General features: G+C 40.1%; 1 pseudogene; it reads left to right on the top strand.

Moving 5' to 3' along the window:
• The first annotated feature begins 19,547 nt into the window (after positions 1–19,547).
• LOC102530536 (E3 ubiquitin-protein ligase RNFT1 pseudogene) lies at positions 19,548–20,754 on the top strand (annotated as a pseudogene).
• The last annotated feature ends 3,729 nt before the right edge of the window (positions 20,755–24,483 follow it).

The raw sequence follows: 24,483 nt of genomic DNA, 5'->3' as shown, positions 1-24,483 counted from the left end.
GCTGCAGTGGAGGGACTATAGCCCAGGGGGCTGAGGCATCTATGAGAGATGAGAAGAGTTCAGATCGGAGCAGTTTGATGGGGAGGGAAAGACAAGAGAATGAGGGACTTATGGTCCCCTTGAGGTGAAAGAGCAAGTAGGGCAGGATGAGGATATGAGTGGGGAGTGTCAGAGATTCATGAGCAAAGTTCCAGGTGATGACTGAGCCCAGAGTATTGTCATGTGGGTGGGTGGCTGAAGGTTGGCGGGTTCCTGGCCTTAAGGAGATCCAGAGGTTGCAAGACTGATGATCCAGTGAGTCTTGTATTTATTTAGTTAGTCATTTCTTGAATGAACTTCTTACTTGTGGCTTAAGGCCCTAAAGAGGTGACAGTGATGCAAACTATGGTGAGGTTTGAACAGCATTATGTATATGAGGAAAATGGAAACATCAATCTCACAAAGTCAGACAAATAGAAGATAGGCATCCCTTCCTCCATACATATCACAAAGCCTAAAGGATTAATTTTTTGAAAGAAAGTTGAAAAAAAGTTTTATGTACTTGGAAGTACTGTGGTATGAAGGAAAAAAGTCCAGGCTCAGAATTAATGTATCTAAATGTTTATCCTGGCTCTGTCACTAACAAGTCTTGTGATGTTGGGCAGGTTTACCACTCCGGGCCTCAGTTCCCTTAAATGCAAAATTGAGTGGGTTTGGATAGCTAAGGTTACTTCTGATTCTAAACTGATTCTAAAATTCATAGCATTCCATGGTTCTCTAAAGAAGCAGTACTTGGACCTGAATTGACATTTTTCCAAAGAAGACATACAGTGAACATCTTTTCATATACCTGTTGGCCAATGTCACTAATCATCAGAGAAATGTAAATTAAGATCACAATAAGATATTACTTCACACACATTGGAATGGCTGTTCTCAAAAAAGATGAGACAACAAAAGTTGGGGAGGATGTGGAGAAAAGGGAACACTTGTGCATTGCTGATGGGAATATAAATTGGTGCTGTCACTATGAAAAACAGTATGGAAGTCCCTCAACAAACTAAAAATAGAACTGCCATGTGATCTAGTGATCTCTCTTCTGGGTATAATACTGTCCAAAGGATATGAAATCAGTCCCTCAAAGAGATATCTGCACTTTCATGTTCACTGCAATATTATTCACAACAGCCAAGATTTGGAAACACTTAACTGTCCATCAACATTACAAATGGATAGAGAAGTTGTGGTGTTTACAGTTGACTCTCAAACAGTATGAGTTTGAACTGTGCAGGTCCACTTATAGGCAGGTGTTTTCCAATAAACTTGTATTACAGTACGACATGACTTGCAATTGGCTGCATCCATAGATAAGGAATGGCCGATAATGAGGGCCAACTATACAGTTACATGGATTTTTGACTACTTGGGGCCTTGGTGACCCTAACTCTTGCATTGTTCAAGGGTCAATGGTGTATATACAACAGACTAATATCCAGCCTTAAAAAAGAGATTCTGCCATTTGCAACAACATGGATGAAACTAGAAGATACTATGCTAAGTAAAATAAGCCAGACATAAAGATGAAAGCCGCATGACCTCATTTAAACGTGGAATCTAAAAAAGTCAAATACATAGAAGCAGAGAGTGGAACGGTAGTTACAAGGTGAGGGAGGCAGGGGAAATGGGGAGATGTTGGATAAGAGTACCAAGCTGCAGTTCTATAGGATGAGTGAGTCTAGAGATCTAATGCACAGCGTGATGGCTTAGTTTATAATACTGTATGTCATACTGGAAATGTGCTAACACAGTAGATTTCAGGTCCTCTTATCACACACACACAACATACACAAATCCACAAGAGGTAACTATGTGAAGAGATGCTGTATTAATTAGCTTGAATTGTAGTAATCATTTCACTATGTATATGAATATCAAAACATCATGTATAGTTTAAATATATATACTTTTATTAAAAATTTAAAAAATAATTTTAAAAAAGTGGTTCATGATGGAGGCCAGAAATGGAAACTGATGGCCCCAGGAGCCCGGTCTGAGGTGCAATGACCCAAGATGATAGATGGCTGATGTTTATGGGTGGTTGCTCTTTAAGATGAGGACTGCACTTGACACCCTTGACTATGGCCTCTCCATCACACGCCAGGATCTCCCTCCAGGATCTCATCCCTTCAGTTATACCCCACCCACTCCTTGTGGTATCTCCTTTCCTTCTGTCCCTCCATTATTCCTCTTGCCTGATACTTCAGATCCTAGAAAGAGAAACCACACATGGACTGTCTCCAGGTCTTCCCAGTCTGACTTTGTAACCTTCCGTGTTTAGGTTTTCATCCCCAGCACACTGTACCTGTCCCTTGAGGGTCACCAAATGGTCCAGTCTAGTGGCTTCTTATCTTAGTCTTCCTGACTTGCGGGAGAAGCACACTCGGCATGGAATGCCGTCCCCGTCTCAGACCTCTTCTCAACTTGGCCTTCAGAAACACCACCTTTGAGGTTCTCCTGTTCATCCTCTCTCTGTCTTTCTCTGGCTCCTCTTTTCTCCTGTGGCGATGTGTGTTTGAGTCCAAGGATCTACTCTTAGATGTCTCCTCTTTCTCTTTCCATACTTTTTCCCTTGGCACTCTCTTTCAGTTTCAATCATTACCTTTTTGCAGGGGATTTAGTTCTTTATCTTCAGCTCTCAGTTTTGCCCCTTGCACTAGTCTAAATTTCCAAATGCTTGTTGGACATCTCTGCCAACACATCAAATTCACTATGTGCAAACCAGAATATAACATTTTTCTTTTTCTCCCACTGTGTTCCATATTTCTCTCCTTTAGATTTTCATACTCTCTGTCACTCAAAGTAGTTCCTCTTCCTTGTAAGTAACAGTTACTTTAGAAGAATCATAGGACTTTGAGGTGTTTGATCTAGAAGGCAGCTGGGGGTGGTATCTCACGGGGGAGGCATTGTGGCTATGAGCAGGTGTGGTCTTTGGACTTCAATTGAACCTGGATTTGAATTCCAGCTTAGTCTCTTGCTTGCTGAATGATCTTTGGAAAGTTACTTAACTTCCCTGAGCCTCAGTTCCACAGTGGTAAAATAGAGTTATTATAACTTAAAAGGTTATTGTCAACAACAATTACACGATGTGTGTAAAGTTCTTAGTAGGGCATTCAGCACTTATTAAATGCTAGTGAATGATATTTATTATCAAGGATTCTACTCTGATTTTTCAGATGGTGAAATTAGTACCAGAGATATAAAGTGACTAAGCAATAATAAAAGAATTGGAACTAGAAATCAGTCTAATGATCTCAAGACCTGTGTGCCTTCCTAAATCTTTAAGGCCCTTCATGCATAAGCTAAGGAGTAATGATTGGAAACAGCAGGAAAACTGTCTTTGGAGAAGCTTATTTTCAGATTGGAAGTTACTAGGGGAAGGGACCATGTCCTCTAACTTTCCATCATCTTGATTATTTATGCTAATTGGGACCAAGAAAATGTAATTAAATGAATGGTATACAGTCTCCAAATGCCATTTAAATAACAGCTTCAACCTCTTCCTCAATTACTGTTTATCAATTTATTGGTGGTACTACATTTAATGTAGAAAGAGAACATGAAAAACAGCAAATGCTTGAATCAGAGGTTTCTAGCTAGCTTTCAAAACAGTCATAATATCATAAATAACTTCATCTCAAAAAAAGTCTTAAGGAAATTTCGAAAAATAGAAATGGAATGAGAACATTGTGGTACACCAAAATAGACAAATGAAAGTCCATATCTATTGTTATCAATGTCTGAAAGAAGGGAAATTATTCTCTGCTTCTTAATGCTGTTCTCATATTTACTTATCTTGTTAACTTTATTAAACCCAACAGGAAATAATTTCAGCATCACAGCTAATTTGTTTTGACGTGCCTCAGAGAGCTATTTTCTTTTCCTTTTAAATGGTGCCTGCTGCTTTCTATCAAACCATGCCCCAGTTGAAGGGGCATCTGTTATTGGAATGCCTTTTCAAAAATAACAGTGGAGTCTGAACGTCTGGAGAGTTTACAATAAAATCTTCTATTTGGAGCTCACATTTGTGATGGGATGCTTGAGTAGATTTTGTTTTATTTTTTAAGTCTTTGCAGACTTTTGAGGAAGTCATCATGTATGATCATGTTTCTTCAGCTGAATGTCATTGATTAAATCTGGTTCCCTGAGGGCTGAATAAGGGGCATCCCTACAGGAGGCGTAGAGTAAGGTCTGTTCTGGATGAGGCTAAACCTGCAGGGCAGGGGTGCAAGTTGAGTTCCACGATTTTTAAAGGAAGCATTTCCTTACTTCTACCTAGAGTTAATTTCTAGTAGCACCTATTTGAATGGACTGGGTTGGGGAGGGTATAGCTCAAGTAGTAGGGTGCATGCTTTGCATGCACGAGGTCCTGGGTTGAATCCCCAATACCTCCTCCAAATATAAATAAATGAATAAACCTAATTACCTCCTCCTCATAAATGTGTGTTTTGAATGGACTTAAGTCAGTTTGGTCATACAGCAAGTATCTAATGTTCCCCTGATACACATAAATACTGTGATGGCATCCAGTGGGAGTGGTGCGTGTGGCGGGCACTGTGAGATCCCTTATTCACAACCTCACTCCCAGAGGATGTTAAATGAAATGATGCTAAATGAAAGTTGAGTCTTAGATCAAATTTTGGCAGATGTATTAATATCTATTCATAAGCATGAAAAACAAAGGCAAAGATATTTCAAAGGCAGAATGGGCCAGCCTTAGAAGAACTTCAAAGTCTCCATGAAGTTAAAAGATGCAGGACCGAAATCTGAAGTTAAAGCTGGCTTGTCAGATTCTCACTCCTAAATTATCACCTAGCCCGTATGCTGAGTAACAAAGTTGCTGGAGTAGATTTACACACAATTTGAGGTGCTAAGTAACCACTTCTGAAAGGTATTGATTCCTGCCTGGGATTCCCAATTGCTAATTAACTACCCCTGAAGGGTAGATTCCTCATTAGGAGACTTTGAATGTTAACTAACTGCTGCTAAATTGCTAGGCTGGAGTTAACTTGTATACATACATGGTACTGTTTATAGCTAAACACAGCATCATTAGTCTGCCTGTCTCCCAAGCTACACACTGCAGAAACATGCTTGCCATGGCCAACTGCCGTGTCCATCAACAGACTCTGACAAGCCTGACTCATCAGCTCTCCAATTTGGCTGCTCTTCTTATCTCCAGAGCCATTGGCTTAGTTTCAGTCCTTGTCGGGAACTTTCCTTGAATGACTGTAACAGCCTCCTCACTGCTCATCTTAACTTTCTCTTGCTTTGGTTCATTCTCTTCCACGCTACAGAAGTCTGACTCTGCCACTTCCTGGCATAAAATCTAGGAGCCCCAAGGCCTTTTCTATGCTATTCAATCTCCTTAGCTGAACTCAAGCCACTTATCCATATGGACATCTATGCTCCTACTTTCCTACATGTCTCACAATTTCCCAAACATTGTGACCTGGTTTGTCCTTCAGGCCACTGGTAGGTGCAGGTTCTTCCTGGTTTTGTTACCTGGCAAACCTTATTTCTTATCTTAAGTCCTCATTTACATTGTCTCCTCTGTGAAGGATACAAGTATTGTTTGTTCAGGCCTTTGTGCTCCCATAGCTCCTTTCTGTTAATGTTCATTGATAGCAGCGACTCTGTAGTATAAATTAGGATAGTTAGATACAATACAGATGCCCACTTTTGAATTTCAAATAATAAATAGTTTTTGTTATTTGTAGGTCTTAAGAAATATTTGGAACATATTTATACTAAGCATTATTAGTCATGTATCTGAATTTCAAATTTAACTGAGAATCCTAATTTTTATTTGTTAAGTCTGGCAAGCCTAGCTGTGCTGTAATTCAACTGGTTACATGTCTGTCATTTATTTCCCATTATGAGCTCCTTAAAGGCACTTGTATCCAAGTGAGCAACCAGACTTCAGGCCTGATATCAGGCTCTTAGTCAATAAACGTTGCCTGAATAGAAGAAAAAAGAAAAAAAAAATCAAAAGAGCAATGAGTATCACCGCTTGTCTTTTCCCATGTGGGAAAGTTAAAAAATAAAAACTCTGGGCTTCCTGATAGTACAGGCGATAACACTCCCTATACGAGTAGTATTTCAGAAGTCAAACACTGTTCCAAAATGAGGGATGACAAACTAGGGGCAAGATGGATAGATGTTTTCCAGGGTAGAAACCAAAAGTTATGTCTAACATATGGAATTAATAATAATAATGACAATGAAATAACATTAGCTATATGGAACCCATATTAATATACTTTCTGGGTATCCCCAATGAATCCCCACAAACCCTATGAGGCAGGTGCTCATTACAAGGGGCTAGACTCTTCCATTCCCCATTTTTGTGCCATATCAGCTCTGGTTCCAAACACTATTTCATTTCCTTCCCAAAGACCCCACTGGGGAAGTTGACTCAGTAGAATTGTTCAAAGCCCCACCTTGTAAACAGAAGATAATGCATGAAGTTGCCAGGTTTCTGTGAGGGACTTGGACCCATTTCTTCTTTGGGAAGCTTCCTTTGCCTATAAGAGATTCTCAGACTTCCACTTTTGTCTAAGTCTTGTGGACATAAAACTGCCTTGATGAAAAGTTTGCTTTAAGGGCTTATGATCCTGGAACATAAAGACTGTTTGAAGATGAGAAAGAGGGTAACAGCATGCACGATTCTGTATGGAATGGACCATACAGCAACCCCCTCCACTGCCTTTCCTTGAGCCCATGGTGGGAGACCATTAAAAAAGCCAACAACTTGGGTAACAGCCCTTAAATTGATACTGAGTATGAAAGGATCCAATTGGCTTTAAATGTTTTGTTCCCCACATAATTCCTGTTTCAGGTAGATTGGTTACTATAGAGACTACAGCCACCTTCATTATGGATGGTCAAGAGAGGACATGTTGACTAATGATTACAGCAGAGGTCTAATGTCCACGGTCCTAGTCTTGGCCCAACCACAGACTCACTGTGAGACTGTCCACACTTACTCCTTGCGCTGCAATCCTGCCTTAACTAAACGGGAGTGAAAAATATCTTTCCTGGACCCCTTCGGAGAGTGATTGTGTTGGGGAGTGAGTGAGATGGAAAGAATGGGAATGAGGGAGAGAGATTCTAACAAAAGGCTGTTGTTGATCTGCTAAGTAATCAACTGGCAAATGGGAAGTGAGTGCTTATCAAAGCATCATCTCTGGGTCTGGGATGTGGGCAACAGTGTCTTGGGATATTTTTAAATGTGTGTGTGTGTGTGTGGCTTATCATCATCACCATTGTTATTTTGCTAAACCATTTAAGAATTAGTTGCAGACATTGTGACATTTTTACCCTTATATATTTCAATGTATTTCTTTTAAAAACAAGAGCATTCTCCTACAGAGTCACATTCTAAATATCACATTGAGGAAATTTAACACTAATACAATACTACTATCTATTATTCACTCTACATTCAAATTTCCCCACTTGCCCTTTGTAGCTTTTTTTAAAAAAAATCTAGGACTGAGAATACAGAATCAAATATTGCATTTAGTGATCGTTTCTTTAGTTTCCTTTAATTTAGAACACTCCCCAGCTCCTCAGTCTTTTTGTCTTTCATGACATAGAAATTTTTAAGGGTCTAGGCCAACTGTTGGGCAGAATGAACTTCAGTTTGATTTGCCTGATTGTTTCTATTTTTAGTTCTTACAAGACCTAATGACGCATCTCTACATCTAGCATACTTTGTTATAATTTAGAGCAAAGTTTTCACACGTTAAGTCTCCTCTCATTGTTTTGCATTCCCTGTTCAACTTGGAGATGTTTGTCCTCAGAGCAGCACTTACATTTTGTGTTTTTTATGTCCCTATGTGGAATAACACTAAAGTTTATTTGTAAGAGCTTCTGTGTGGTCATAAGGATGTACCTGAAGCATTTATTCTTGGTCTTGCTCTTGAGGTTCTCCTTTGTTTCAATTCAGAGAAGAGCAGAAAATGTGTGGAAGACACAGGAGGTGAGCACCAGACATTACTATCTCTTCTTGAAACACAGCCTAGCCTCTCCCACCTGGAAATTTGGAGCTTCCCATTCGTCTCACATTGTGGTAACAGAAGGTACATCAATCCCGTGTGGACTTCCAGCTCGCAGAGCTGTCTGTGTCCACATGTGTCCTCCTGTCCCTGGTGTAAACCCTGCCACAGCCAAGAGAACTGGCTTGTGCTAGTTCTGAGTAGCTACATATGGCTGGTATGGGTGAACTGTGAAGGGGCTTATGGTGTATTTTCTGGCCAGATGTCCTCGGGCCACTTAGCAGATATTGAGTTAGGATTTCCTAAAAGAGTGCTGGAGGTTGGCAGCAGGGCACACTGTGGTAAGTTCTGCCATCTCCAAGAGGGTCTTTGTGTCCATGCCAGCAGCCTCTTTCCTTCTTTTGTGCATTCTGTCCACATAGGGTGTGTGTTCTGTTGGCCCTCCTCTCCCATCACCAAGGAGACTGCTGGAGCTGGGTTGAGGAGTGCAAATGGTGCCTCAGTCTTAGTCCCTATGACATGTCCACTTGTTTCTTGCCCACAGAGCTGTATCTTACCTAGCAGGCCACTTACTGGAAGATTGGTAAGAAGGGGGATGGAATAGGGGGAAAATGCTCTCTGGTAGAACAAATAGTGTATGGTTTTGAATCACTCGGAAATTCTACCTTCCCATCCACTCCACCTCAGGCATCATCCTGTGCTGGATTCTGACAGACAAGTATGCTCCCCCAAAGGAAAACTGGGCACTTGCCACAGGACCTAGGGGCAAATCTGCACTGTTTATGACTAAATAGAGTTTTACAGGGGAAATGGAAAAGGACAATAGTGACCTACTACCACTAATGATCAGGCATAAACTACTTATCATCATAATAATGACCACAGCTGCCATACAAAGGTTATTCTATTTAATTCTCCCAACATTGTGTTCAGTGGAGACTGCAGTTCCCATTTAAAAGATGAGGGCACTAAATCACAGAGAGGTCCACCACAGCAATTCACATTGTCAGTGGAGAGCAGGATTCTGACCCAGTGTTCTTCGACTTAAAAGTCCCTGCTTCTACCATTCCTCCCCAGTGTTCCCTTAAGGGACTTTGCTCTGCTCACTTGGTAAGTGTCACACTGAGTTTCCTATGATTTCTGCACCCGATCTCCTCACCACCTCCAATCTCATCACATCAAATTAGACTTAACAGCCAAAGGGTTTCTTCAGAGAGCAGAGCATTCACTTGGCCTAGGACTGTTGATACAAAGACAAGGAAATAAATACCTCCATGTAAAATTGGATTGTGTTTGTGTGTAAGATAAGTACATACCTTACATTAATAAGTCTGGATGATAGTATGGGGGTAGAGAAAGGTGAAACACAGCAATAATTGTTTTTTTTTTAGCATCAATGCTTCTCCCAAGCAACTCATTTCTAGAGCCAGGTCTCCTAAATAGTTTCAGATGCTGACGTCTTGAAGGTTATACCCACATAGGGTCAGAAGATGGAATTGAAAGGGAAGTAATGTAAGAAGAGAGAAGGGTGCTCCCAAGTATATAAGGGGCAGCCAGAAAGGCCAAGGCTGCTTTGTGCCTGGTGTGACTCCCAGCCCAGCAGAGCTCTGACTCTTGGCCTGTATATGAGAAGAGGGAGCTTGAAGCTGGAACAGAGGCCTGGCCAGTTCAGAGACTGAATCCCTCAACTGCTAAGGGAAAGAGATTCCTAGAGTTTGGAGCCTAGGAAGTTCATTAAAAGGATTTCAGTAAGGAAAGGGATCTCCAGGGCTATATTCATTTATCTTAGCCCTGTGTCTTCTGGACATTGTATTCCTATGCTCCAATCTGTGCAGCCAAAGGACTAAAAATACCATGTCTTTGCTTTCCATAGCATGTTAGGGATTACCCCAGGGACTTACCCCAGGGATTACCATCATCTACACATTATTTCTGGAAAACACTGAGATAATTTGAAATCTGTAGCATAAGTAAGAGGACAGAATCTCTCCATTTTCCATGCCTTTTCCAAAACAGTGTCCTAGGCATCCAAAACATCAAATTGTTATGGAAAGAAGATCTGGACTCAGAGAGATTATTCAAATTCCAGATTTTCCATTTACACACTGTGTGACCTGGACCAATTTTCTCAGCCTTTCTGAGCCTCAATATACCCATCTGTAAAATATAAAAAGTAATGCCCACTTCTTGGGCTTGTGAGGATGGAATGATGTAAAGTATGCCGAAACACCTAGGCCTGTTCCCAGCATATAGTGAGAATTGGTTTCCTTCCTCTCTCTTCTTTCTTCATTTCCATTCTTCCCCTTTTCCTTTTGCCATAGCTCATCTTAGCACTTTAGAAAGGCATTATCTGTTTTCTTCCCCCTCTGGAAAAGGCTGTGCAAAGGAATGGGACATTCTCATTCTATCAAAACACTTGCCACAGCTTAGAAAAGGGGACAGACAGCCCATCGCAGGTACATAGAGGCCAGGGAACACCAACTGCACCAACAGAAGCCAAGTCATTTCCCCACCAGGCAGAACAGAGGGGCCTGAAGTTAAAAGAATAGGATATGTGTCTCAGACATCTGTTTCTGGTGGGGGTCCTAGCACTGATCCTTGCCTCGAGGATCTGAATGCCTAATTGCTGGAGGCAACTCAAAAGAAATTTAATCAATAGGGGTAGAAACAAATCAGTAGACAAGCTGGCCCAAATGAGACGCCCTCCACTAGAGTCTTGTAATTGCCTGACTTGGATTCCCATCAGACAAGATACCCAATGAGACTGTGGAAAGCTTTTTGTATCTGGAGTGAATAAAGATCTAATGTAGGAAAATTACTAGTAAGTTGAGGAAGGCAAATACAATGATGAAAATTTTAATGTAGCCCTAGAGTGAATTTTTATTTCTGTTCTAAAATTTCCTCAAAAAATCTGTAATAATTTTGAAAGAGGAGGATGATAACTATGACTGGTGGAGCAGAGGCAGAGATAAAGGGAAAGAGTAAGAGGTGTTCCAAGTTAGAGCTGTACATTTGATAATGTAGATCTGGAACTTCATGGTTTTGAGATGTAACCGCCTTAAAGTAATACAACCTTCTCCCCATCTCCACTGTGTGTGTGTGTGTGTGTGTGTGTGCGCGTGCATGCGTGCATGTGTGTGTGTATCCAGTAAGCAGACTTGAAGGCAATTTCAAAGGAGGGGGTGTAAAGAATTTGTCATCAAAGGAGACCCCTTGAGTAAGTATAAAATTCACAAGTTGACAACTCTGAGCAAGACCCTCGCCTGAACGTATAAGTATCAGTGTGAGGGTACAGAGCACTGGAATCAGAGAGTTCACTGTAATCCCAAATCTTCCAGTTACAAACTGTGGCTTGGGGCCAGATTCTTAGTCACTCTGAGTTCTGATCTATAAAATGTAGAAAATACTCCTTACCTCACAGGATTATTTTGAGGTTTAAATAAGATGTTTTTATTAGAAGATCTGTTTTATTCAAAGAGCTAGACCCATTACTTCTACGTATCTTTTTCCATGTCTTTCTCTCAACACTTCAAATCACTTCTAACATTCCTGTTTTGATCAATCAGCAAATATTAATCAAGTACCCACCATACGTTCTTCCCCTAGCACAGCCTTTATGAACGCAAAGTGAAGGTCAAACGAGTGTTTCTGTTCTAAAGTGAAGAAGTCATAGGGAGATATCAGGAGGTGGGTGTTAGAGGCAGATTGAGGCACAGGTGAAATTGGGCTCTGGTGTATTGCTGCCTCTCTTACTAGCATGAACTGGTTTCTTCCTAGGGGCAGGCACTGTTCATAGTCTACTCAATGCCATTTGCCCCACATTTCACTCCCTGATTTTGTAATAAATGGATTTGCTTTGTTATGGGGAAGGATAGGCCCCTCTTCTAACCTCAAGAGAGTGAGTCAGGCTTACTCTAAGCCCAGGGTAACCCCATTCCCCTTTGCCAGTGATTGGTTTAAAGGAAGGCTTGATTGAAACTTTTGCTAAGAATTTCGCTTTCCTAGTAAAAGCCACAGATGTGGCTTGTGAAGTTCTTTTCTTTTCCTTCCATTTTCAAAGTGCAAGTGATACCTGAAACTGTAGCAGCCATTGTGGGGCCATGAGGCAATAAACACAAAGATAAAGAGAGAATAACCAAAGATGGAGAAACTGGGGGTTAGAAGACAGAAAGAACCTAGATTCTTGATGATATGATAGAGCCCTGAGCTGCTAAACTTCTCAGGTGAGATGAGTAAATATCTGTATTGCTTAAATCACCCTTAATTCAGTTTTTTTGTTACTCGCAACTAAAAGCACTCCTATCTGATAGTCCTTTCTTTTGAACAGCAGCCCTCCCTGAAGCATCATACTGTAACCTTCCTCATAGCCCAACTGCTATCTTTGTTTCCACCTGGCTGCAGGGGATCCCTGCTAAGGTATTAGCTGAACTTAAGGTATGTTTTCATCAAAGAGTATTTGCATTTTAGCATAGGATTTCTGGGACCAGAAAAATTTCATAGGGACAAAGGCATAAAAACCATGATGATGGAATGACAGGTTGTGGGAGGATACTTTGCAGAAGACTGAAAGCCTTAAATTCTGTAACTTCAATCTCACTGTGTAAGTGACCACTTGGTCTACCTATGTATGTTCCTCAGAGCCTTGCTTTACCTCATGCACCCTATGCACTCAAAGTGTGGTCCATCAGAAGTACTAGCATCATTTGAGGACTTTTAAAAATGCAAAATCTCATGCCCAAGCCCAAACCTGCTGAATCAGAACCTGAATTTTAACAATGATCTCCAAGTGACTCACATGCATATTAAAGTTTGAGAAGCACCTCCCAGAAGACACAGAATTGCTAGAGTTAGAAAAAGATCAGTTTTCTAGTACCAGGCAAGTAATTGGTAAGGTGCAATGTTACAAGGGAAAACTCTCATACTGTCTTTTTATCCAGCTGTAGAGATCTGGGATAAACCAGATTTTTTAAAATAAATAAGTATAATTCTTTCAGAGTCATCTGAATATGGAAACCAGAACCATCTAGCACAACTCACTTGTTTCAAGATTACATCTTATTTCTGAAAGAGACATAAGTTATTCAGAAATTGAGAGACATCATAGAGATGAAAATAGTGGTGATGTGGTCTAAGGAAGGGCTTAGACTGGAGCCAGACATGTCCTCACATTACAGGCTCTCAATTAGACGGCTTCATATGAGGGTCCAGCACTCCCTCAAAGACTCAGAATCTCATTATCAGCAGTGCCTGGTAATCAGGCTGTTAGAGTTATCCACACCAATAAAAATAAACATTAGTTTGCATGTGACACAAGAATGTAAAAAAAAAAATTAAATAAAATATATAGCCATCACTAGGGCCGGAAAGCTCTCTTTGGCCTGGTCCAGAGAATTTGCTTCCTGTGACAAACTTCATGGTAACCCAAGTCATAATCACAAGTCATTTTACTGATTTATCAGGAGACATCCCTAAATCAGGGACCAGAATTCTTGAAAGTCCCTACCATCAGTTCTTTTTTTACGTGGGAGGCAAAGTCAAAATGAGAAGGATGCTTTGTGTGCCTGGAATCATCAGGGGATGAAAAGAAGAGAAAGACGTGCTCCCTCCCTTTGCAAAGTACAACTAGTGTGCTAGGATTTGCTGGTGGGTTGTAACCAGTACTGAAGTCATCATTAGCAAGGTATAACTTAAAATTAAAGTTTTGAAAAAATAAACTCAAATTGGCTTAAAGACTTAAACATAAGACAAGACATTATAAACCTCTTAGAAGAAAACAGGCAAAACATTATCTGACAATCTCAGCAATGTTCTCCTAAGGCAGTCCAGCCAGGCAATAGAAATAAAAGCAAAAATAACCAAATGGGACCTAATTAAACATATAAGCTTTTGCACAGCAAAGGAAACCATAACCAAAACAAAAAGAGAACCTACAGAATGAGAAAATATTTGCAAAAGATGAGACTGACAAGGGCTTAATTTCCAGAATATATAAACAGTTCATACAACTTAATAAGAAAAAACAAACAACCCAATCCAAAAATGAGCAGAAGACCTAAACAAGCAATTCTCCATTAAAGACATACAAATGGCCAATAGGCACATGAAAAAAATGCTCAATATTGCTAATTACCAGAGAAATGCAAATCAAAACTTCAATGAGGTATCACCTTGCCCCAGTCAGAATGGCCATCATTCAAAAGTCCACAAACAATAAATGCTGGAGAGGCTGTGGAAAAAAGGGAACCCTCCTACACTGCTGGTGGGAATGCAGTTTGGTGTAGCTGTTATGTAAAACAGTATGGAGATTCCTCAAAAGATTAAAAATAGACTTACCATATGATCTAGCAACCCCACTCCTGGGCTTATATTCAGAGAGAACCTTAATTCAAAAAGATACATGCACCTCAATGTTCATAGCAGCACTATTTACAATAGCCAAGTCATGGAAACAACCTAAATGTCCATTGACAGATGACTGGATAAAGAAGTTGTGGTATATTTATAATGGAATACTACTCAGCCATAAAAAATAATACAATAATGCCATTTGCAGCAACATGGGTGGACCTGGAGATCATCATTCTGAGTGAAGTAAGCAAGAAAGAGAAAGAAAAATACCATATGATATCACTTGTATGTGGAACCTAAAAAAAAAAAAAGACAAACGAACTTATTTATAAAACAGAAACAGACTTACAGACATAGAAAACAAACTTACAGTTACCGGGGGTGGGGAGACAGGGGAAGGGGTGGGAAGGGATAAATTGGGAGTTTGATATTTGCAGATACCAACTAATATATATAAAATCGATAAACAACGAGTTCATCCTATATAATACAGGGAACTATATTCAGTTTCTTGTAGTAACTTATGGTTAAAAAGAATATGAAAATGAATATATGTATATTCCTCTATGACTGAAATATTATGCTGTACACCAGAAATTGACACAACATTGTAAATTTACTATCCATACACACACACACACACACAAACTGAAAAAAAAAAAGAAAGGAAAAAATTGAAGTTTTGAAGTATGTGAATGATATGCTGTAATGGAGATCCCCAAGACTACCCTCAGGCTCAATGATTTGCTAGAGCTCAGAAGACTCAGAAAATGTTGTGCTCATAGTTATGGTTTATTAAAGGGAAAGGATACAGATTAAAATCAACATAGGGAAAGATGCATGCGGTGAAGTCCAGGATAAACTTGATGTACAAGCTGCCAGATGTCCCCTCCCAGTGAAGTCACACAGGGACACACTTCTTTTCCCAGCAAATTTGTGTGACAACATGTGTAAAGGGCTGTCAACCAGGGAAGCTTCCCTGAGTCTTGGTGTCCAGGGTTTTTTTTAACTTGAACAGTGTTTGAAGTAGGATCCCCAGTAACAAGGCTGTTGTGAGATTAAAAAAAAAATCACAAGAGCCAGAATGATAGCTGTGGATATGGAAAGGAGAAGAGACTTACTGGAACAATTCAGGTAAGAATCTATAGGACTGAACTCTAAGAATTTAGTAAAGAGTAATATGTCATTGAAAGGAATGGAAAAGAGGTTGAGAGTCACACGTGTTCCAGGATTTAGAGTACAAGGTACAAGTGGTGCTACCATAGGAAACAGGGTGAATGGAAAACAGGCACTGAAGACTATTTGAAGAGGAGGGGTGGGTGGGGGTAGGTCAGAGATAATCCATTAGATTTGGAGAAGGTGAGTGTGAAATACCAATAGAATGTCCAAATGATGTCTATCTATCACAGCATTTAAAAAATGAGCCTGTATCTCGGGAGAGGGTTGTAGGCTTAGGAACCCTTGGCATCAAGATTCTGTGAAAATAGATAACATTTTGAATAGATATTTTCCCAAAGAAGATATACAGATGGCAAATAGGTGCACAAAAAGATGCTCAACATTGCTAATTATCAGAGAAATTCAAATCAAACCTACAATGAGGTACTACCTCATACCTGTCAGAATGGCTATCATCAAAAAGTCTACAAAAAATATTGGTGAGGATGAGGAGAAAAGGGTACCTTTGTACACTGTTGGTGGGAATGTAAATTGGTGCAGCCACTATGGAAAACAGAATGGAGGTTCCTAAAAACACTAAAAACAGAATTACCGTATGATCTAGCAATCCCGCTCCTGGATATATATCCATAAAAAATGAAAACACTAATTTGAAAAGATACATGCACCCCAATGTTCATAGCAGCACTATTTACAATAGCCAAGACATGAAAGCAACCCCAGTGCCCAACAACAGAAGATTGGCTTAAGACAATGTGGTATGTATGTATACACACACACACACACACACACACACACACACACACACACACACACACACACACACACACACACTGGAATATTACTCAGCCATAAAAAAGAATGAAACACTGCCATTTGCAGCAACATGGATGGACCTAGAGAATATTATGCTTAGTGAAATAAGTCAGAAAAAGACAAACACTACATGATATCCATTCTATGTGAACTCTAAAAAAATAATACAAATGAATGTTTATACAAAATAGAAATAGACTCACAGATTGAGAAAAGAAACTTATGGTTACCAAGAGGAAGAGGTAAGAGTGGAGGGATAAATCAGGAGTATGGGGTTAATAGATATAAACTACTATAAATAAAATAGATAAGCAACAAGGATCTACTGTATAGCATAGGGAATTGTATCCATTATCTTGTAATAACCTTAATGGAATATAATCTGCAAAAATACTGAATAATTATGCTGTGCACCTGAAACTAACACAATATTGTAAATCAACTATACTTCAATTATAAAGGAATGTAGAGGGAGAAGAGAGGTTGACTTAAGAAAGAAGTGTGAGGATGCCAACATTTAAGTGACAGGCAAGGAAGAGGCATCAGAGAAAGAGAAGAGAAGCAGAGGCGAATAGAAGCCAAGGCAGCAAAGGGAATTCAGAAGTCTGACATGCCCTTGAGAAGGCAAGTAGGATGTTGGGAGAGAGACTGCTGAGTCTGGCTGGCAGCAAAGATAGCCAATCCTTCATGACCTTGAGGGGGACATTGGCCAGATTCCAGGGATTAGTGAATTAGTGAGTACTGGGAAAGCAGAGAACAGAGCCTCTCTCCCCCATGCCTTTGGGAGAAGCAGGAACTCTTGCAGAAGGAGATGGTTGGGTGGGAGGGGCATTGACACGACACAAGGGAAGGCAACCCAAAGCAAAATGCTAATCGAGTAGGTACCCCAAAGCTTCGAAGCAAGCTTAGAAAAGCAAGTCTCCCAAAGGCCTCAGATGGTGACAGCTTTTCTTTCTCATGAAGCTGGGGCAGCTACTTTGATAAGGCCCCTTTAAAAGTTAGGGATACTGTGAACGTCCCTCAGAGACCACAGGGAAAATGATCCCACAATCAATTATCATCTGGGTGCTACTCACTCCTCACGGAATTTGGCGGGTCCTTGGGTGCTGCGTTCCAGCTTAGGATCTCCACTCTTCAGATTAAAGAGTCATTACAACTCTGTTTATTCTAGAAAAGATTAATGGTTCCCCCTCCTCATTTCTCAAGAACAGACTTTCGTCTGTATGGAGTCATTAAATATATCAACTCAACCACTCTGGCTGCAAGATTACAGATACAAAAATCAACCGATTTTGACAAAAAACAGCTGTAGTTTTTCTTATAACTTTGAGTCCACAATCACATGTGCTTACAGACAGATATGGAATGTGACTGGTACAGTTTTCATGATAGTCAGAGAGACACACGACCTTCACCCTAGTCAGCAATCTTCCCAAGACCCTCCAACAAGTCACCTTCACCAAGATGTCTCTCAATGGATTCATACCAAGTCAGTTTAACTCATTTCAACCTACTCTCATGAGCTACTCCTTTGAATAATGTGGAACAGGAAAGATGAACAGGAAGGAATATTTATGCTCAGGAAGTTTACAGTCTACCAGTGGTGCGTTAAACAAAACCCACTAAAAACTAAGACTGATTGTGGTAGAGGAGTTTGAGGAAAGAGCATAGGAAGGCAAGCTCAGTCTCAGGCAAGACTTTCTGGAGGAGGTGGTGTGGGAGTTTACCATGAAGGACCTTGATGTGGGGGCATTTGCGGGGGTGTGTGTGCGCGAGTGCCTGCACACAAATGCACAGGTACACACAGGTGTGCGGGGGCTAATTAGAAGGAAAGTGAAATGTTCCAGGAAAAGGTCCTTTATTAGGTAAACACATGGAGCAGAGAATTGCAGTCCATGGGTAACATGTGGGAAAATCAAAGCTGGAGCAGGTTTTAGGTCCAGACATTCATAAACTTGGATGTGTGTTAGATTCACCTGGGAAACTTGTGACAAATTCATCAGCCCAGGCCTCACCCCTGGATTTTACGAGCCAGGCTGCTGGGACTTGAAGATGTTAATGATTAGCCAGGGTCATGCTGCTCATTAATTAGTAGCTAAACTAGCTGGAGAACCTGTTTTCAGGGAAGGACAAGTTATTTTGTTAGTTTTTTTGCTTTTGAAGGGAACTGAGGTATAAATGATAAATTATAAAATGAGTTATAAGAGAACACTAGAGAAGCAACTTTGACTCAAATTATGGAAAGATTGGGTGAAAGGCTAAGGAAGTTGGAATATTTCTATCAGCCCACAGAGTCACTGAAGATTCCAGAGGGAGAAATGACATTGTCAAAGTAATCAGAGATGTAATCTAAGAACAGAAATGGTGGGTCACCTTGTTGACTGGAGATAGAATCATAACTGGCTTAGATATTCCATACCTTCCCAGGCAGCTAGGCCCTCCCATCCTCATCTGAAGCATGTTCCTCTTGATGCCCACAGGGGCCAAGGTTTTTCCCCCTTGCATAAAATAATAAAATATCTACGAAAAAAATCACTTCATCAAGTATCTTTCAAAACAGCTCATTAAACCCTCAGAATGCAGAGTCCATGAGAGGAATGCAAACACTCATCTAGTTCCTGGCCCAAGGACAACATGTGCATATCCTCCCCACCCACCTCACATGGACCATCTCCATGGTGGGAGTAGCAGCTACAAGTCCACGCCTGAGGATAAGGGGGGAGCAAAGGTAGGGGAACAGAAGAGCAAATCAGGAGCCTGGTCTACAGATGTCAGGCCTCTCAACAACATCATGGGCAGATGAAGAGCCAGGGGATCCGAGCTGTGCTGCTCCTGGAGGTCTGGGGCTCTGGGGATCTGGGACCTATTTATGGCTACCCTGCTTACTGCAAACTGAAGGGGAGGGAGGGGAAACGTACTTGAAATTTGTATTTCCTTTGGCTCAACAGTTACTTATACCAGGTAATATCAGCCTTGGAAAGACAACTACTCAGGCCTCCAAGATGGGCTGGAATTGCAGGTCACGGGGTTTGAAGGTGATGGCCCTGACTGAAGGCCTCGAGGCAGCATCTCCCGCTGTTCCTGCAGTCATTGCCCGGGGCTCAGTCCACTCAACGTCTTGAGAGGAGACAGAACCCTGAAGCAAAGAAATCTGGATCACAGAAAAAGTATTCAAGGGTCATGCAAGCCAACTGTAGCCAACTGCATAGTCCTTCAGGAGCTGCAGGCAGTGAGAATGCCTCAGCCTTCTGATGTGTCCAAACAAGACTGACAGGAGAAGCTTCATGTCTTTATTCTGGAGATGTTCATATCTAGATAAACTCCATACCTAAAGAATGTGCTGAAAATCCAAGCTCCAGAAATTCAAGGTCAGGTGTCCAGAGCTGCACCCGTGGATGTGGTACACACATAGGCAATGGAGTTATTCCTACAATGAAGCAAGGCAGCCTGATGATACTGACACAGAGTCTGGAGATCATGGTAGTATCTCCTCCTCAGAATTCCAATATCTCTTCAAGTGGTTGCAAAAAAAGTCTTCCATATATTTTGATTCTGATTATTATGCAGCATATAACAGGCATTTCTCTCAGAATTGAGCTGTTTACATCTTCTATATATGCAATCAAAAGCATTGTAAACCAGGTTTTTCTAAGAGAAAGGTGCTCCAAGATTCAGTGTGCTTGGTTACTGGTATTCTTAGCAGGATCTTCTGTTCTTTTACGTTACACCTTTCAGTCTAAGTCACTTTATCACAGCTTAATATTTGTAAATTCTACTTTGGACCATTCAAGCTTCTAGGAAGTACTTTGGATTATCTCAATTAAAGGCTTCATTCTGGAATTCCTCTTCATGGGCTTGAAATGCCTTATTTTACAGATGCCGTCTTTCACCATGCCTTTTAAACCCAAGGGTTACTGTTAAGTGCTTTCAGAAGAATTATGTTAGTATTACTGAACTTTTGTTCACATACTAGTTTGGTTTTGTTACTTTATAAGCTATGGGGAGTTTGGTAATATAACTAGATGGAGTCTTGGGGTAGTGCTGGTTTTACTCTACTTCATACTAAAACTTCTGGACATTTTTGACATCTTAAGAACTTTCAGACAGGTTTTGCAAATATGTTTTACACGACGAAGTTATGGAGTGGCTGCCAGCAAGAGACAGTGTTTCAGATGTGGATGATATTTGTTTGATATGTCAAGCTGAATTTCAAAAGCCAATTCTTCCTATCTGTCAGCATATATTTTGTGAAAAGTGTATTACTTTATGGTTTGACAGAGAGAAAACACACCCGCTATGCAGAACTGTGATTTCAGACCATACAAACAAATGGAAAGATGGAGCTACTTCATCACACTTTCAAATATATTAAGTTCTAAACTTAATATTAAGGACACAAAACACAAATTTCATTTGGTTACAAGGAATATTTATAAAGACATTATAATGGACTTTCAGGGCTAGAAGTGTAAAAAAAAATGTTTCCAAATGGTTTTAGAGTATTAAAATAAGACATGTGTAGTCCAATTTATCAAAAGATTGAATGAAAGAACGCTGTATCTAAAAATATACACAAGTAATGTTCAACCTAATGCATATGCAATATTTATTCTATCTTAATTATTTGACAGACGATTGCAGTGTTACATTGTAAATATGTTTTCTTGTTAAGCTGTGGTATATTTATACAATGGAATACTATTCAGCCACAAAAACCGACAACGTAACATCATTTGCAGCAACATGGATGCTCCTGGAGAATGTCACTCTAAGTGAAGCAAGCCAGAAAGAGAAAGAAAAATACCATATGAGATCACTCATATATGGAATCTAAGGAAAAAAAACATAAATACAAAACAGAAACAGACTCATAGACATAGAATACAAACTTGTGATTGCCAAGGGGTTGGGGGGTGGGAAGGGACAGACTGGGATTTTAAAATGCAGAATAGATAAACAAGATTATACTGTATAGCACAGGGAAATATATACAAGATCTTATGGTAGCTCATAGCAAAAAAAATGTGACAATGAATATATATATGTTCATGTATGACTGAAAAATTGTGCTCTACACTAGAATTTGACACAACATTGTAAAAAAAAAAGAATAAAGACAACTGAATCTGGGGGGAAAAGTAATTGTAAATATGTTTCCTTGTTAATGTTACTAAAATGACAATTGCATAATTAGAACTAGTGGTTTTAGAGGAATTGAGGTATTCTTTCCTGATATTGTTTTCAGAATAAAGAATATTCTTCATAATACTTTAAGATACACATCATCTGAAAATAGAATTTTCTTTATCATTGACTTTTATAATTCCCATTTGAAAAATTCTAAAAGGGTTCATAAAATTTGTATTTTTAAATGAAAGTTCTAAATGTTATATTTTACCTGTAATAATGAGATTTTCTAAGGAAGATTAATTTACTAAGGATGAAATATTTTAATATTGTTTTATTCTCTGTTAGTATGATTAGCAATCATTGAGAACAGATAATTTAAATCCCTTTTGTTTGTGGACATCATACATACAGTCCTGCCATCAGCTTTATTGTTCATGATCTTGTTTTTTATATAGTACCATGGACTATCTTGAAGTAACTATTTAAAAAATTCACATGGATTAAAAAAAAAAGGACAAGACCACCACTTGGCCTCAACAGCTGATCAATTCATGTATCACCTGCTTCCTTGTATCTTCACCATGGGGAAAATTCTCCTAACCTCTACTCCATAATTTTTCCTCCTCCTTTTGTCTTCTGGAGGGTATAATATAGTTTCTGTGAAAAATTAAACAAAGACATGCTAAGTGGAAGTACTCCTTATAGAAGAAAGCTCAAGATTATAATTAAAATGTTGGCGGTGTTATTGGATGCCAGAGAACAAAGATTAGGCTAAAATAACCCAGAATGAGAAAGAACTTAAAGAATTATCTGCACTATGTATCAATCCATCTGCATTTTGTGTGAAAGGCAGAAGGTCAGAGGTCACATACTTTTCTGTCACACTGTGTTTAGAGACAGTGTTTCTCCATGGACATGCTATTGGTAATGCAGAAATTCTGTGTTATGTAGAATCTCCCCACAGTGTAGGGCACCCCGTATCCCTAAATGCCAGCAGCACTCCTCAGTCTGGAAAAGCTAAGTGTCTGGAGCACCACTGCTCCAATGTTTCAGAATGCATTGCATAAATTATTTTCTTGGATCAGCATAATGATTCAAAACATAGTAACATCTTTACTCTTCAGAAGATGAATTGAGGATTGAAAATGGACTGCTGGCTTTTCCACATGGCTAGTGAGGGCTGCTGCTGGCTCTAACCCCAAGAGGCTGACTCTAAATTCAGTTCCTTTTCTAAAACATTGTGCTGCCATTCAGTGTAGGCAGAGACTTAGACTTGATCTCAGTCCACTAGTAAACACATGCAACTGAATTGCTGTTGTTATCGTTTATATTTCTAGCTATCTTCTAAGAAGCATGGGTCTTGTTAAATAGAGGACACTTTTCTGTGAGTGAGATCCTTGATGGAAGGTTAGAGGTAGGAGCTAAAGGAATTGGGTTAGATTGCTTAACAGAGGGAGTTGATCATGGAGCTCATAGGGACAGTGAGGGAGGGAGAGAAACAGAAGAGTCATTGGGAGGCCTTTAGTTATGAAACATGACCCACCTATACACTCTTACCCATGAGTCCCAAACCTTCAGTACAAAATTTTACTCATGAAATGCTTAGAGAGTGAATTTTTTGGTATAAAATGGCAAAGGGTTGAGAATTACTCCTGGGTTGAGAGAGGCTGATGCAGAGACAGCACATGTGGACCCAGAAGCTGGAGGCAGGAAGGACCATAACATCTGACTGAGACTTTGTGAGCACCGATTCACATCTGAGTCACAGGCAATTAGAATGAGGACCCAAACATTGCTGGGTTCTAAAATACTTTCAGGTATTATAGGGAGGAGAACCAATCTGTATCAGAGATAGCTTGAAACTTTCCCAAAGGCAATCTAAAGATCTGTCCCTTCATTTAAGAAAATTCACAGAATATTTGAAGTGACTGACCATTTACTTCTCAGACTAGTTAGGACCATAAGGGGAATAGAGTTAAAATTGGTGAATGTGGGCTATGAGGAAGACTCAGGAATAAATTCTTTGAAGTTTATTCAGCTACTGGCCCCAGAACTGTCACTTCCATAAGCAGGGAGAAGCCAACTATTCCAGGTCATTCTCTGTAATAAACACAGGATTGCTTATATAACTCCAGATTTCATGAAAATGACACAATGACAGAGAATGATTGAATCCACATATGGAATAAGGAACAAATGTTAAGCATGATTATTATTCAATTATGATGATTATACACTAGGATTCTCATAAAAGCATTCAGTTTTTTCTCAATAAAAACTTGGTGAAATCTGGCTTGAAGTCCTTTGGACACATCAGTCGGTTCTTGCTCTGGTTTGCTGCTTTCTTGTATTCAAGACCTTATTACTGCTTGGAGAATGTTATCTTTGTATGTGCACTAATCTTTCTGTGAGAAGCAGGTGATTGTGCCTCTGGGTGCCTGCCCACTCTGCACCCGAGTCTCACTGAGACCTGTGCCTGAGTGCTGCCCCCTAGGGGTTCTCTGATGCATTGCCCTACAGCCCTCGGGAGGATGCTCATCCACTTTAGGCCAGTGGGCACCTCAGAGGCCCCCAGTGTTCCAAATAGTTCATAGAGGGGAATAAAAGAAAAACTGCTACTGATGATGAATTCCGTGTTACCTTTTTCAGGGAAGTACCCCAATGCTTCCAAACAGATCTCTCAATTCTCCCTCACAGTCCCAATCATCTTGTTCAAACTCTTGCCCCAAGGCAGGCTTTGGCCTGACATATCCCAGACACAATTAATCAGTGATTGACTCTTGTTTAAATAATAATAGAAGAATCAGAAGGGCATTGCGTTCTTTGAAGATGAACTTGATAGGCATGAAATCTCAAAAGACATTTTGCTGGGATGAAGCCTGGGGTCCTCAGTGGGCCTCTCCCTGACTCCCTGGGCAGAGCTGGCCATCCCAGCCAGCCCAGAATGGGGGGAACAGTCTACCCAGCTTCC

Source organism: Vicugna pacos, chromosome 3, assembly GCF_048564905.1.
Source record: "Vicugna pacos chromosome 3, VicPac4, whole genome shotgun sequence".
Taxonomy (NCBI): Eukaryota; Metazoa; Chordata; class Mammalia; order Artiodactyla; family Camelidae; genus Vicugna; species Vicugna pacos.
Note: the sequence above shows the minus strand (reverse complement) of the source record. Positions and strands in the feature narration are given on the sequence as shown.